This window comes from Schistocerca cancellata, chromosome 4 (assembly GCF_023864275.1).
Source record: "Schistocerca cancellata isolate TAMUIC-IGC-003103 chromosome 4, iqSchCanc2.1, whole genome shotgun sequence".
Classification (NCBI taxonomy): Eukaryota; Metazoa; Arthropoda; class Insecta; order Orthoptera; family Acrididae; genus Schistocerca; species Schistocerca cancellata.
In genome coordinates, this window is record NC_064629.1 from 434,196,319 (window position 1) to 434,209,989 (window position 13,671).

The following is a 13,671-nucleotide window of genomic DNA, read 5'->3' on the forward strand; positions in this document are numbered from 1 at the left end:
TTGCCACTCTTCGACGACAGGGGCATATTACAGTAGGATATGCTGTCTGTGTCCCACTCCCAGAATTGTGGTACAGTGGTTCGAGGACGTGACAGTGAACTCACATCTCTTTGGGACAAAAATTCGTTCGATTTTAACCAGATAGAACACTTTTGGGACGCAATTGGGCGTATCAGAGAGCGTACGAGTTCTAAGCAACCGGTTGCAATGCGCCGAGAGGTGCCAGCTGTTCGTGTGCAAGTATAAGTTGGTGTGTGTTTCCTTGTGGTATATGCCATGGCCAAATTATCTCCTTTTCACCTGGACATCCAGAAAAGGGAGCACTCCATTCTCCCATGGAAAATATGATGTTCGGATATAGTGTGGAGATGTGTGACGAATTCATTCCGCATCTGTTGGCGAAAATCAGTTGGAGTGACCTGTCCATGGCCACTCCTGTCTGACCGTAGTAAATACCACAAAAAGAAAATATGTCGACGTCAAGATATGCCTCAAGAGGTTACACGTCTCCAAGTTGAATTTCCGGCCAATACGTTTTTATGTGTAAGTGATAAAGGTATGTACACAGCAACTTCTGCAAACTAGCGTGTATACTTACCACCATTACGGAAACAGTGACCAACTGCTTGCGTCAGTACAGGCGGACGCCCCCCTCCCCCCCCCCCCCCCCCGCCGCTTTAGACCATACGTTACTGCGAGTAAAATATAGCTAAAAGTACACGAAAGTTTTTGATATTGTTGTGACACTGGTATCTGTCCCCGTCCACAAGTAAACGTGAGTTACAGAGTGGCGTCAATGACGCGAATCCGCGCGGGTTTAACTTGATTTACATAGTATCAAACACTGCAGGATAGACAAAAACTAATAACTAGTTATCAATGAAGGCCTCGTGTGGGTTTCTCGTGTTGTTTCAATGATCGATGTCCAGAAAAATCCAATTGTATACAAGTTCTCCCCTCGACAAAGTCCGATTAAACTGGAAATTTATCTGCTATGGTTTTACAATGGGTCACACTTTACATTATAAAAGGCAAACAATGATTTGTTGTACATCCAATATTTAGTAGAACGTAAATTTCGTATTTGGAAGCTGAAGAGAAGAATAATTTAATCTGAGACTTTTCTGTGGATGGACAGTATGAAAAACTTGCAACATTCTACTAAAATCCTCTTTAGTTGGATATGGAAAAGGACAGATGCTGAAAACTGTAATTACATTTATAGATGTTTCTGTGTCCAAGTTTGACTAATTCGCAAAATTTCTTCCTTTGATATTTTCGTTTTCGTAGTTCTGGGCAAGCGTAGTATCACAAAGCGTAAATGATTACATGCTTTAGATCGACCGTATCTCTACTTTCAACCAACTGTGCGTAGCTCTTAAGAATAGCATTTATTTTAGGAAATTAATGCAATGAAACCAAGGCTAAGTGGAACTGCATTTCAATGAAAGTTTTTCTGAATCTTCCGACGACAAAATTAATAAGTTGTCTCTATCTCTCAGGTGCTTCCATTTCTATTTTTGTGCAGGGTGTACATAAAGTCCGGGAACACTTTCAATTATTTATTGCACAAGGACTAAACATTGTACAGATGTCATACATATTGCATTTTGAAGAGAAACTATGAAAGTTTTTTTTAAGAAACATTCGATATACGAACCATGAATGACCCGGCAGACGTCAATACTGCAATCTAATTTTTGCCGTACCCATCCCAGCATGGCATCGTCGACTGTGGCAGTCGCTTCCCGTGTTCTCTCCCGGACCTCTGCTACATCACGTGGTAGAGGCGGTACATAAACCAGATCTTTAATATGTCCCCACAGAAAAAAAGTCACAAGGAGTGAGATCTGGTGATCGGGGAGGCCATTTCATGAAACAGCTGTCCCCTTCTGTAGCACGGCGACTAGCGCTATCAGCAAATTACCAAACTACGTTGTGACGGAATACATGAAAAAAAAAAACACAACTTCCAAGGTTTCTCTTCAAAATGGCATGTATGATATCTGTACAATGTTTGGTTCTTGTGCAATAAATTACTGAAAGTGTTCCCGGACTTCATGTACACCCTGTACTTTAACCGAAAGAAAAAGATTCCGAGTAGCCCCAAACACTGCAGGACAGGTAAATGAATTATTATAGAGTGACATGTTAAATCGACATGCAGTTCAAAGCAGTTTAAAGGAGCAGATGTTTGTGTCAGTGTTTCCCGCACAGTTAATCACAGCCCCCCCCCCCTCCCCCCTTTCCCCGTCCCTTGGTAGGCCTGTTCTCAGCGGCAAGGGATCCTCAATATGTCTACGTCTTAAATGTCGAACATAACACAGGCGCAGCCAGAGGTGTTTCGCTGCTATCCAATTAGAACCATCTTACATAACACTGATTCCACTCACTGCTCGAACGAATCCTGCCTCGGGCATGGATGTGTATGATGTCCTTAGGTTAGTTATGTTTACGTAATTCTAAGTCTAGGGGACTGATGACCTCAGATGTTAAGTTCCATAGTGCCTAGTGTCATTTGAACAATTTTGAACTGCTCGAACGCGTAACAATTTAAATGAGCGCGCGCGCGCGCGCGCACACAAGAGATTATATATGCAGGAACACTGCACACAATGGTTAATGTAACATAGGCTACACGTTCTTAAGCATATCGAGATATGTCCTTCCTCGGCAAAGAAAAATGGACCAAACACCTTTTCCTGTGAAACTGCACAAAGACATTAAATTTTGGAGGGTCCCTCTCATGTTATACAGCTTCATATCGTTGTTCCGTAACCCATATTCTCACTATACGACGATTCATCTTTCCATTTAAATGGAATGTTGTCTCGTCAGTAACACTAAGCGTGGAATAAAACTGTCATCTTCTATCTGGGCAAGAACGAAATTACAGAACTCCACACGTTGTTATTTGTCACCTTCACGAAGAGCTTGCAGTAGCTGAATTTTGTACAGTTTCATGTGTAAATGTCGACGCAACACACGTCAGCATGTTGAGCTGTCGAGCTGCACTTCAAATGGATTTCTGCGGACTAATACTAAAACTATGGCGGATGCGTTCGACGTCTGTGTCAGACGCACGGGGACGGCCCAGCGATTTGCCTTTACATAAACGAACTGTTTCTCGAAATTGTTTATGCCATCGTCTAACGCTTTGTGCTGTAGGAGGATCCACATTATACCTAGTAAAAAAGTCACGCTGAATAGTTATTACTGACCCGCACTGCGCAAAACGTCCCGACACCATTTTTACTAGAACTGAAGTGGGCGCACACTGCTGCTACCTAGAGGGAACCACGTAAAACTCTAGAGTGCTCTTTCCACCAGTACATCGTTCACGCATATCTCTCAAATAACATAACAGTTATATTTTTTTTTTTTTAAATCGGATGATTCTTTTTGATACACCCTGTATTATAGTTCGTTCAAGATATCAGAGAAAGCTTTCCAATAAATGGTAGCATACAAAAGAGGTAGTCTTTTGGTACATAGCTAAGACCTGTAATTATTCCGTAAATGCACTGTTACGGAATTCGTCTTTTTGCTTAAAAAACGAAAGAAAGAAGTGCTTTTCATGGCCAACGAGAGCTATTAACAAAAACAGTATAGTCACAAGAGGCTGATTAACATTTGGTGTAATACTTCTGAAGATAACAGACGGGAGTCACCTGATACGTTTATTGTCGAACCGGAAATGTATCTCCAGCGGCCTGCGCCGGGAATAAACATGCTGGACGTCGCCGTCGCGGCGGGGGCCGGCCGCCAGTGTGAACGCCGGAATTCAAAACAAAGAGTTAGATATCCAGGCGCTTCCCGGCCCTGCGCGCAGTGTGCACACCTCCGTCATATTGCCCCCACCGGCCTGCATCCGTGGCACTGTACAGTGTTTGGAGCACCCATTCCATTGAGCCACGGTCCAAATTCGATAATCCCGTGCCCACTGTAATCTTAACTGACGATGATGTTACATCAGCAAGGGACAAGCAGGGATCACCTGCTGCGGAGCCGCCGTATTCAACTACCTGTGCTGAACGGGGCGCTCCGAAACATTTTCAATTGCAATCTGTAGTCAGATATACCACAGATTGCGGCCTATCCGGCTTTACAGAGCGGGCTCGCGTCCGAAACCTAAATTACGTGATGAACCGTTAACATCGAACACTTTGTCCCCTATTCGAGATTTCAGTATCCTTCAACCGCTTTCCATAGATGCTCACAACAGCACCAAGCGTGTACTCGGCCAGCTACGCGTTTCCGAGATGGTCTTTCGCAGACGGCGGGCTATAAAAATGTACACTTTGGCATTCTCGCGGTGGGTAGTTGCCAGAATGTGTATATGCATATGCTGCAACAGTTTTCGATGTAACTGCACGAAACACACGTTACCTCTTTGTTGGTGTAACACTGTACTGGAAAAAATGTTATTCTTGCGTTTACTGTAGTTTAGGATTGGTATACGAGGTGGCAGAAGAATGAGTCCTACGTGGAGGCCACCAAGTACTTAAACGTATTCTATCGTAACAGATCAAACAACTCAATATTTTTTAAGCGTGATACAGAACTATTATCTCCGTCGCCATAGCAGTGAATTGGGCTTCGTATTTCCGTCAGTTCCACGAGGTTGATATAAATACGTTATTTACAGTAGGATTTTAGAAATGATCGAAATGAATTGCTCAATATGCTGAAATTTAATCCATCCCATTTATTATACATGAAGCGCACACCTTAACAAGTAAGAAGTATCTACTATGCCCCCTCCTGACTACATTTTTTTTTCCTTTTTGAAATAGTTGATCACAAACATATTATTAATGACGACAGTCTCTGTGTTTTTGCACTAACTACGTTTATTACAATACAATGTCGTTCTATAACCACGCCTGGCGGGGCTACAATGATGATACAAAATAATATTTGCCTTCCTGTGCTTAGTTTCACGAATGCCCGAGTTTTTGGAATGGGACTGTGTGACAGATGGAGGTTTGGACCGGCACTAGGGGGGGGGGGGGGGTCGGATAGCCGAAGTGGTTGAGGCGACCGCCCATGATAAGCAGGGAATCCGGGTCGAGACCCGGTCCGGCACAAATTTTCAATTGTCACAAGTACCTAACGCTAATACACATTCACGGTACGTGAATCAATCCCACAGACGTCTTATATGAAAGGCGATGAATAGCTAACCCTAATTTGCAGAACATCGGAGTAGAGGGTTGCTAGGGATGAAGAGGCTGGCTCTGTGGCACGAACCCTGCGCAGACGAGCGACGCAGTAGCCCTGGTCGAACGAAGCAGTGTGAGGAAGGGGAGGGGATAAAAGGCACAATCGAATTCCGGGCGGCGGCCAGGCCGTGGGCACGGCTGGCTGCTTCTCGTGTTCCAGTGTGATAAGCCGCCACCTTATCAAGCCTTCCCACATACACACTGCCAAGGGTAACGTTTCGGAAGGCACGAACGCTTAACGCCTTTCCTTACTATCCAGCACCGACTTGGGAATATGTTCGTGTTTGAACGATATGCAACCAGTCACTTTTGAATTGCGCGCGTACACACACACACACACACACACACACACACACACACACACACACACACACACCGTATTTAGCTGCAGATGGTTTTACACAATAAATACCAAGCGTAAATACAAGGAATGTGAGCATGCTAGTTATTACATTTTGCTACCAATTTAAATTATTTACAGGGGTAGATAATGGACGCAAAATGGTTCAAATGGCTCTGAGCACTATGCGACTTAACTTCTGAGGTCATCAGTCGCCTAGAACTTAGAACTAATTAAACCTAACTAACCTAAGGACATCACACACATCCATGCCCTATGCAGGATTCGAACCTGCGACCGTAGCGGTCGCTCGGTTCCAGACTGTAGCGCCTAGAACCGCACGGCCACTCCGGCCGGCTAATGGACGCGTATGTATATTGGAAGCTGTAGGCGTATACAAATGTTGGCAGTAACCTGTAATATAGATAAAAAAAAGCAAAACAGGGATAATGGAAAGTAGTCGAGTTAAATCAGGTGATGCTGAGTGAATCATATTACGAAACGAGATACTTAAAGTAGTAAATGAGTTTTGGTATTTGGGCAGCAAAATAACTGATGACGGCAGGATATAAAACACAGGCTAGTAATGGCAAGAAAAGCATCTCTGAAGAAGATACATTTGTTAACATCGAATAAAGATTTAAGTGTTAGGAAGTTTTTCCTGAAAGTATTTATCTGGAGTGTAGCCTTGTATGGAAGTGAAACATGGACGACAAACAGTTTAGACAAGAAGAGAACAGAAGCTTTTAAAATGTGGTGCTACAGAAGAATGTTGATTATATGGATAGATCACGTAACTATTGAGGAGGTACTGAATAGAACTGAGGAGAGACAAGAAATCTGGGGCAAAACTTAACCAAAAGAAGGGATCAGTTGATATCACATTTTCTGAGACATCAACCGATGCCAATTTAATGTTGGAGTATGCAGATTCAGAAGCATGTAGGTTGCAGTAGTTATTCGGAGATGAAGAGGATCGCACAGGATAGAGTAGCACAGAGAGCTGCGTCAAAACTGTCTGCGGTCTGAAGACAACAACAACAACAACAACAACAACTTGGATCAAAGAGTTACAGCGAAACAAATAAGAGTAAAATATTTATTGCATAAATGAAAGAGTGAATCAGTTAATAGCAAGACAGAGAGAGAGAGAGAGAGAGAGAGAGAGAGAGAGAGAGAGAGAGAGAGAGAGAGAGAGATTTTTTCCTTTTTATTTCTTTATTTTGGCTTTGGGTTACAATGACCATACAGCCAACAATGGTTATCAAGTGCCAAAATGAAATATAATCGCAAAAAAGCACAAACAGCACAAAATTACGAAGTTAGCATACAACCACACTCTTAAAGTAAAGTAAAAGCGCAATTAGACAAACACCAGACGGCCGGCGGCAGTGATGACAATGACACTGGAACAAAATTACGAACAGCACTATACAGCAACATAATGACAAACATGCATATGCTCTTATAGTAAATGACGAAACACGAAAGTGCAAATACCGTACATCATACAATAAGTACAACAATAGCTGAAGAAAAAAATTACAAATAACGTCGAAGAGAGCGGTTACACATATCGACATAAACCGCCAATTAAAATCACAGTTGCAGTTGGTGATACAAAATAGATATAATGAACAGAGAACATCTATTCGCCAAGTAACTATCCTGTATTCTGACATTTATGGAAAACTTAACATTGTACAGTAGACTGTTCACAGAAATGACCGAACAAAGGTGAACATAGGGAATGGGTACACAAATAGAATCCACTGCGCTGTCCTGTATGGCGAGTGGTGACCATAGACAGAGGTACCTTAGGAAAGAGCGGTAGGACAAATCTTGCTCTCAATGTAAAGAGTGGTTGTATGTGAACTTACTATACGACTTTCATCACGTGCACACTACTACTAGTTCCTTAATTCTTATACTACACTGGCTGACAAAAGAAAGTGAAAAACTCAGAGGGAAATAAAACGAAATGTGATATTATTTCAAGGATTACAAAATTGAGTCAGATTTACAAAGAGTCTGTCAGTATGGGCCCCCATGAAAAACGAGTGATCAAATGACAACGACACTTTGTGGAAACATTATTAAGGACATGTGGAAGGGACATAAGGAATAAACCACTGAGAGAAACATTTTGAAGTCCCCATGAGAGGGTTAAAATCTGGTGATCTTGGTTGTTACGCAATTTGGAACGATCGGCCAATGATTCGGTCTTATCGAAAGGTGTTACGGAATAACCGAATGATGTCACGAACAATGTGACGGAGCTTCATCGTGCGTCGAAACATTTCAGTCGAAGCACTTCTCCCGTAGAGCAGGAATCACATGGTGGCGAAGCAGCTCACAATAGCGTGTGCCGTTCACGTTGCACGTCATTGGTCCTATGGGTCCGAGTTCCTCAAAGAAAACTGGACCAATCCCGAATTGTGCCGTTTAGTCACACCACAGAGTTACGCGATCACTATGCAGAGCAAAAACATGAACGTTTCGTTGGTTGGGACGATCCCCACGACAACAACTGCGTGTTCATCGCCCCAGTGAGCGTAGCGTGTGCACCATCACTCCACAAAATGTTCCAAGGGCACATGCCGTCGACTTCAACCCTTGCAAGACACTTAAGTGCGTTGTGTTCTCGCATGTCTGCGTCGGGTGGCAATGGTTTGTGAGTAATTTGAAGTTTGTGTGGACCTATTTCACAATTGTTCGCAGCATCTCTCGAACGGTGGACCATGAAATGTTCAGCTCTCGTGGCAGCTCGTGCACTGCTTGAAGACGCACATTGCGTCCAACATTCTCAGCCATGGAACAATAACTTCATCAACAGTTTCTGAGGCGCAATTGGCCGTCGGCCTCTCCCAGGAGTAAAACTAATCATTGGCCGTCGTCCAAAACTGCGTAACCAATAAGATAACAAGATTTGAACTCTCTCATGTGGAAATTAAAATGTTTTTCTTTCAATAGTTTATTCGTTATCTCTCTTCCACATGACCTTACAAAAGGTTCCCACACAGTTTCATTGTCCTACAATCACCCGTTTTTCATATGAGCCTCCCCACTCTTATTTTGAGCCACACATTACACCCACGATCACGGAGGTACGCATAAAACATCTTCCGAAATTGTGCTAAACGCATACTCTGAAAATTATTTCGAGCAGTTAGTTCATGAGAGCCCACGCTAATAGTAAACGGCTGCGAAAATACACTTGACCTCTTAGCAAAAAATAATCCTGAGTTAATAACGAGCATCAAAACTGATACAGGGATTAGTGATCACAGGATTGCCGTTGCGAGACTGAAAATTGTAAACCCCAAATCCTGCAATAATAAACGAAAAATATACCTATTCAAAAAAGAAGGCAAAAATTCACTTGACGCCTTCCTGAGAGAGAATCTTCACTTCTTCCAAATTGATACTATAAGTGTAGCCCAGATGTGGCTTGAATTCAAAGAAATAGCATCGGCAGCAATTGAGAGATTTAAGCCAAATAAATTAACAAACGACGGAGCTGATCCTCCTTGGTATACAAAACGGGTCAGAACACTGTTGAAGAAACAACGAAAGAAAAATGCCAAATTTAAACAGATGCAAAATTCTCAATATTGGCAATCTTTTACAGATGCTCGAAATTTAGCGCGGACTTCAATGCTAGATGCTTATAATAGTTTCCACAACGAAACTCTGTCTCGAAACCTAGCAGAAAACCCAAACAGATTCTGGTCGTATGTGAAATATGCTACCGGCGTGCACAGTCGGTGCCTTCTCTGCACGATAGCAATGGAGATACCATCGAAGACAATGCTACAAAGCAGAGTTACTAAACACAGCTTTCCGAAATGCCTTCACAAAAGAAGGCGAAATAAATATTCTAAAATTAGAATCAAGAACAGCTGCCAACATGAGTAATGTAAAAGTAAATATCCTCGGAACAGTGAAGCAACTTAAATCACTTAATAAAAGCAAGTCTTCTGGTCCAGATTATACCAATTAGGTTCCTTTCAGAATATTCTGATGCAATAACCTCATACTTCACAATAAAGTACAACCGTTCGCTCGACGAAAGATCCGTACCCAAAGACTGGAAAGTTGCACAGGTCACACGAATATTCATGAAAGGTAGTAGAAGTAATCCACTAAATACCGGCTTATATCATTAACGTCGATATGCAGCAGAATTTTGGAACATATACTGTGTTCGAACATTGTGAATTACCTCGAAGATAACGGCCTATTGACACACAGTCAACATGGATTTAGAGAACATAGTTCTTGTGAAACACAACTAGCTCTCGACACACACGAAGTTTTAAGTGTTATTGACAAGGGATTTCAGATTGACTCCGTGTTTCTGGATTTCCGGAAGGCTTTTGACACTCTACCACACAAGCGGCTTGTAGTGAAATTGCGTGCTTATGGAACATCGTCTCAGTTATACGACTGGATACGTGATTTCCTGTCAGAAAGGTCACAGTTCGTAGTAATTGACGGAAAGTCATCGAGTAAAGCAGAAGTGATTTATGGCGTTCCCTAACGTAGTGTTATAGGCCCTCTGCTGTTCCTTATGTATGTAAACGATTTAGGAGGCAATCTCCGCAGTCGTCTTAGGTTGTTTGCAGATGACGCTGTCGTTTATCGACTAGTAAAGTCTTCAGAAGATGAAAACAAATTGCAAACCGATTTAGAAAAAATATCTGTATGTGCGAAAATTGGCAACTGACCCTAAAAGGAATCCGCTAAACTTCGATTGTACCATAAATCAATCAAATGTAAAGGCCGTAAATTCAACTAAATACCTAGGAATTACAATTACGAGCAAGTTAAATCGGAATGAACACACAGAAAATGTTGTGGGGAATACTAACCTAAGACTGCGTTTTATTTGCAACACACTTAGAAAATGTAACAGATCTACTAAGGAGACTGCTATACACTAAGCTTGTCCGTCCTCATTTAGAATACTGCTGCGCGGTGTGGGATCCTTACCAGATAGGATTGACGGAGTACATCGAAAAAGTTCAAAGAAGGGTTAGCACCTTTTGTATTATCGCGAAATAGGGGAGAGAGTGTTACTGAAATGATACAGGATTTGGGGTGGACATAATTAAAACAAAGGCGTTTTTCGTTGCGGCGGAGTCTTCTCACGAAATTCCAATCACCAACTTTCTCCTCCGAAAGCAGAAATATTTTGTTGACACCGACCTATACAGGGAGAAACGATCACCATGATAAAATAACGGAAATCAGAGATCGTACGGGAAGATATAGGTGTTCGTTCTTTCCGCTCGCTATACAAGATTGGAATAATAGAGAATTTTGAAGGTGGTTCGATGAACCCTCTGCCAGGCACTTAAATGTGATTTGCGGAGTATCCATGTAGATGCAGATGTAGAAGTGTGTACAGTTATTTTTGAATCACCCTGTATAAACTCTCAGAATAAGCGCCGTTACAAGGTCAAGCTCTTATCTACCCGAAGATTAGTTTCAATATTGAAGTGCTTTCCTAGCACGCTCCTTTTACAGGTGGCATCCACTGACCTCTGAACGAAATTACCCAGCCAGCTTTAGGAGCACCTACAGTTCATGGGGATTCCGAACTGCAATGCAACTTGGCGTTTTTCACAGTGACAAAAATTGCATGATATGAAGGTAGTGAAAAGGGTCAGGTCAGAATGCTAGACTTGGCCGGGGATCGACTTCGAAACTTTTCCATCAGCACTTTATCACTCAGAAGGCGACAGTACTACACAATTTAAAAAACTAGAAAAACTCGCCTTTGACGGTGATATTTCTCAGCGCTGTTCATTATAAAACATTTGTATCATGTCAATATAGTTGTAGCTGAGTGTCTAGTTTCTAGTATAAAACTCTTGTTCTCGTAAAATTACTGGTTCGAATCTCGCTAGTAGCAATTTTTTTAATACTTTTAAATTCCATATTTAGCGACACACAAATGTTGATTATCAAATATTAAACCAAATTTTTAAATAAACATTACATTTTATTTTTAATTACTAAGCGCATCACAATTCCAATATTCGCAAAATAGAAAATAAAACACTTATTTCTAGTGATTGAACAGTTGTAGTGAAATATATAATTTTTCATTTGAACAATAAAGCATTTCACAAGTCAGTACCAAATTTTAATTTATTTTCATACAACTGGCAATGGGGAAAAAGCTTTTCTTTTTAGAAATCATGATTCAGTGTTTGTTATAAAACGTGAAATTCCTAAGTACAAGAAGTTGCTATTAGAGAGATTCGAGCCAGCGACCAACACTCAGAAATTTTCTGATGTTCAAGGACGATTTTTTTTCTTTTTTTTTTTAATTGCGTCGTATTGTTTTAGGAAATTAACGTCCGTTCAATGACATTCAAATCCTTGAATTATGATAGGTACGGTGTCGACGACGACGACGACGATGATGATGATGATGATGATGATTGGTTTGTGGGGCGCCCAACTGCTCGTACAAATTCCCAATCTTTGCTCAGTCCAAACTCGCCATTGTCATGAATGATGATGAAATGATGAGGACGACACAAACACCCAGTCATCTCAAGGCAGGTAAGAGCCATCGAGTCAACATGTCTAACAAAAACCTTATCGGTAATATTATCATGTTATCAATGACGGTTGAGAGACAAGTACGATACATCCAAGCCCAACTCTAGTAACTTCGTGCTAGCTGCAAATGTCAGCTCTCTCAGTGTTATTGTGCTAAGTGGACCAAGGTTTGTAGTTAAGGCTGTAGCATCGCCGCGAGCTGTCATGCTGCTGCAACTTCTGGCGTGTATAGCATGTCGAGCAGCTAGCAGTTGTGTAATATTTTGAAAAACAGTACTCAGTCGTCCGCAACCTGTCTACCGCGGTGTTCATGAGTGCATTAAGTGCGTGATTGGTTGTCATTACGCGAACTTGCAGACATGTACTTGTATTCAGTGCACTGATGATTAGGACGAAGTGTCCGAACAGCGAACGAAACTACAAAACAAGTTTCAACACAAGCGTCATCCTAAGTGCAGGAAATTTAACGCCGTGCACAGGAACTGGGTTGTTCACGCAGCAGTGAAATGGAGAAGTACTTGACACAAAATAGTTCGCAAAGTATAGTTTGAAGACATGGCGTTGGATCGTATGGAAGATAATCTTCAATAAATAACCTCCAACTAGCCTGTGAAATGCACACTTCGAGGAATACCGCGTGGAATGAACTGGTGGAGCAGCAACTGCACTCCCACCATATACAACATGTGGAAGGAGAGGGGCCAAATAGTTTTGATTGTTAAGTTCAAGTGCGTCAGTGGATCAGCCATGCATTCACTGGGACTAGAGGTCGTCGCTTCGAACACTTGCTACGAGCTTCTGATGTTGCTACATGTTGTTTGCGTCAGTAGAAGACTCAATCCAGATCAATAGTTCCTTATAGCTTCCGAATTTTTTTTTGGGTTTGTGAGAGAGGCAGAGGGCCGGAGAGTAATACATGAAATGCAACAGCTTACAAAAGGGAAGAAAATACGCTTGTTATGATATATGGAGAAGATGGCAGATGACAGAATGCCCGAAAGAACAATAAATGAAGACTGTATTCCACTAGAAGGAACGGCCGACCGAAAGCAAGATGGCTGAATAATGTGTTGGCTGACCTTACCAAGGCCGAGATCCGAGGATGAACGCGAAAAGTAGAGAACGGGTACTTACGGAGGCAGGTTGTTGAGTACGCCAAAGCCCGTGGGTTCAAACGGCTCTAAGCACTATGGGACTTAACATCTGAAGTCATCAGTCCCCTAGACTTGGATCTACTTAAACCTAACTAACCTAAGCACTTCACACACATCGATGCCCTGCAGGATTCGAACCTGCGACCGTAGCTGCAGCGCGGTTGCGGACTGAAGCGCCTAGACCCGCTCGACCACAGCGGCCGGCGCCCGTAAATTGATACATAAAATAGAGAAGATTAAAAGAACAACGTCAGGTTTCTTTACATTCATTTTATAACCGCGAATTAGTCAGGAAGGTGCTCAGGTAACTCCAGTGGCAGACGCTACAAGAGCCGCGTTCTGTTTCACGGTGTGATTTACTATTATTATTTAC

At 42.1% G+C, this 13,671-nt stretch overlaps 1 protein-coding gene across 1 annotated transcript in view; it reads right to left on the reverse strand.

Moving 5' to 3' along the window:
• LOC126183541 (uncharacterized) overlaps window positions 1-13,671 on the reverse strand; it is a 452,784-nt gene that overhangs the window by 331,195 nt on the left and 107,918 nt on the right. The gene's annotated exons all lie outside the window — the stretch shown is intronic.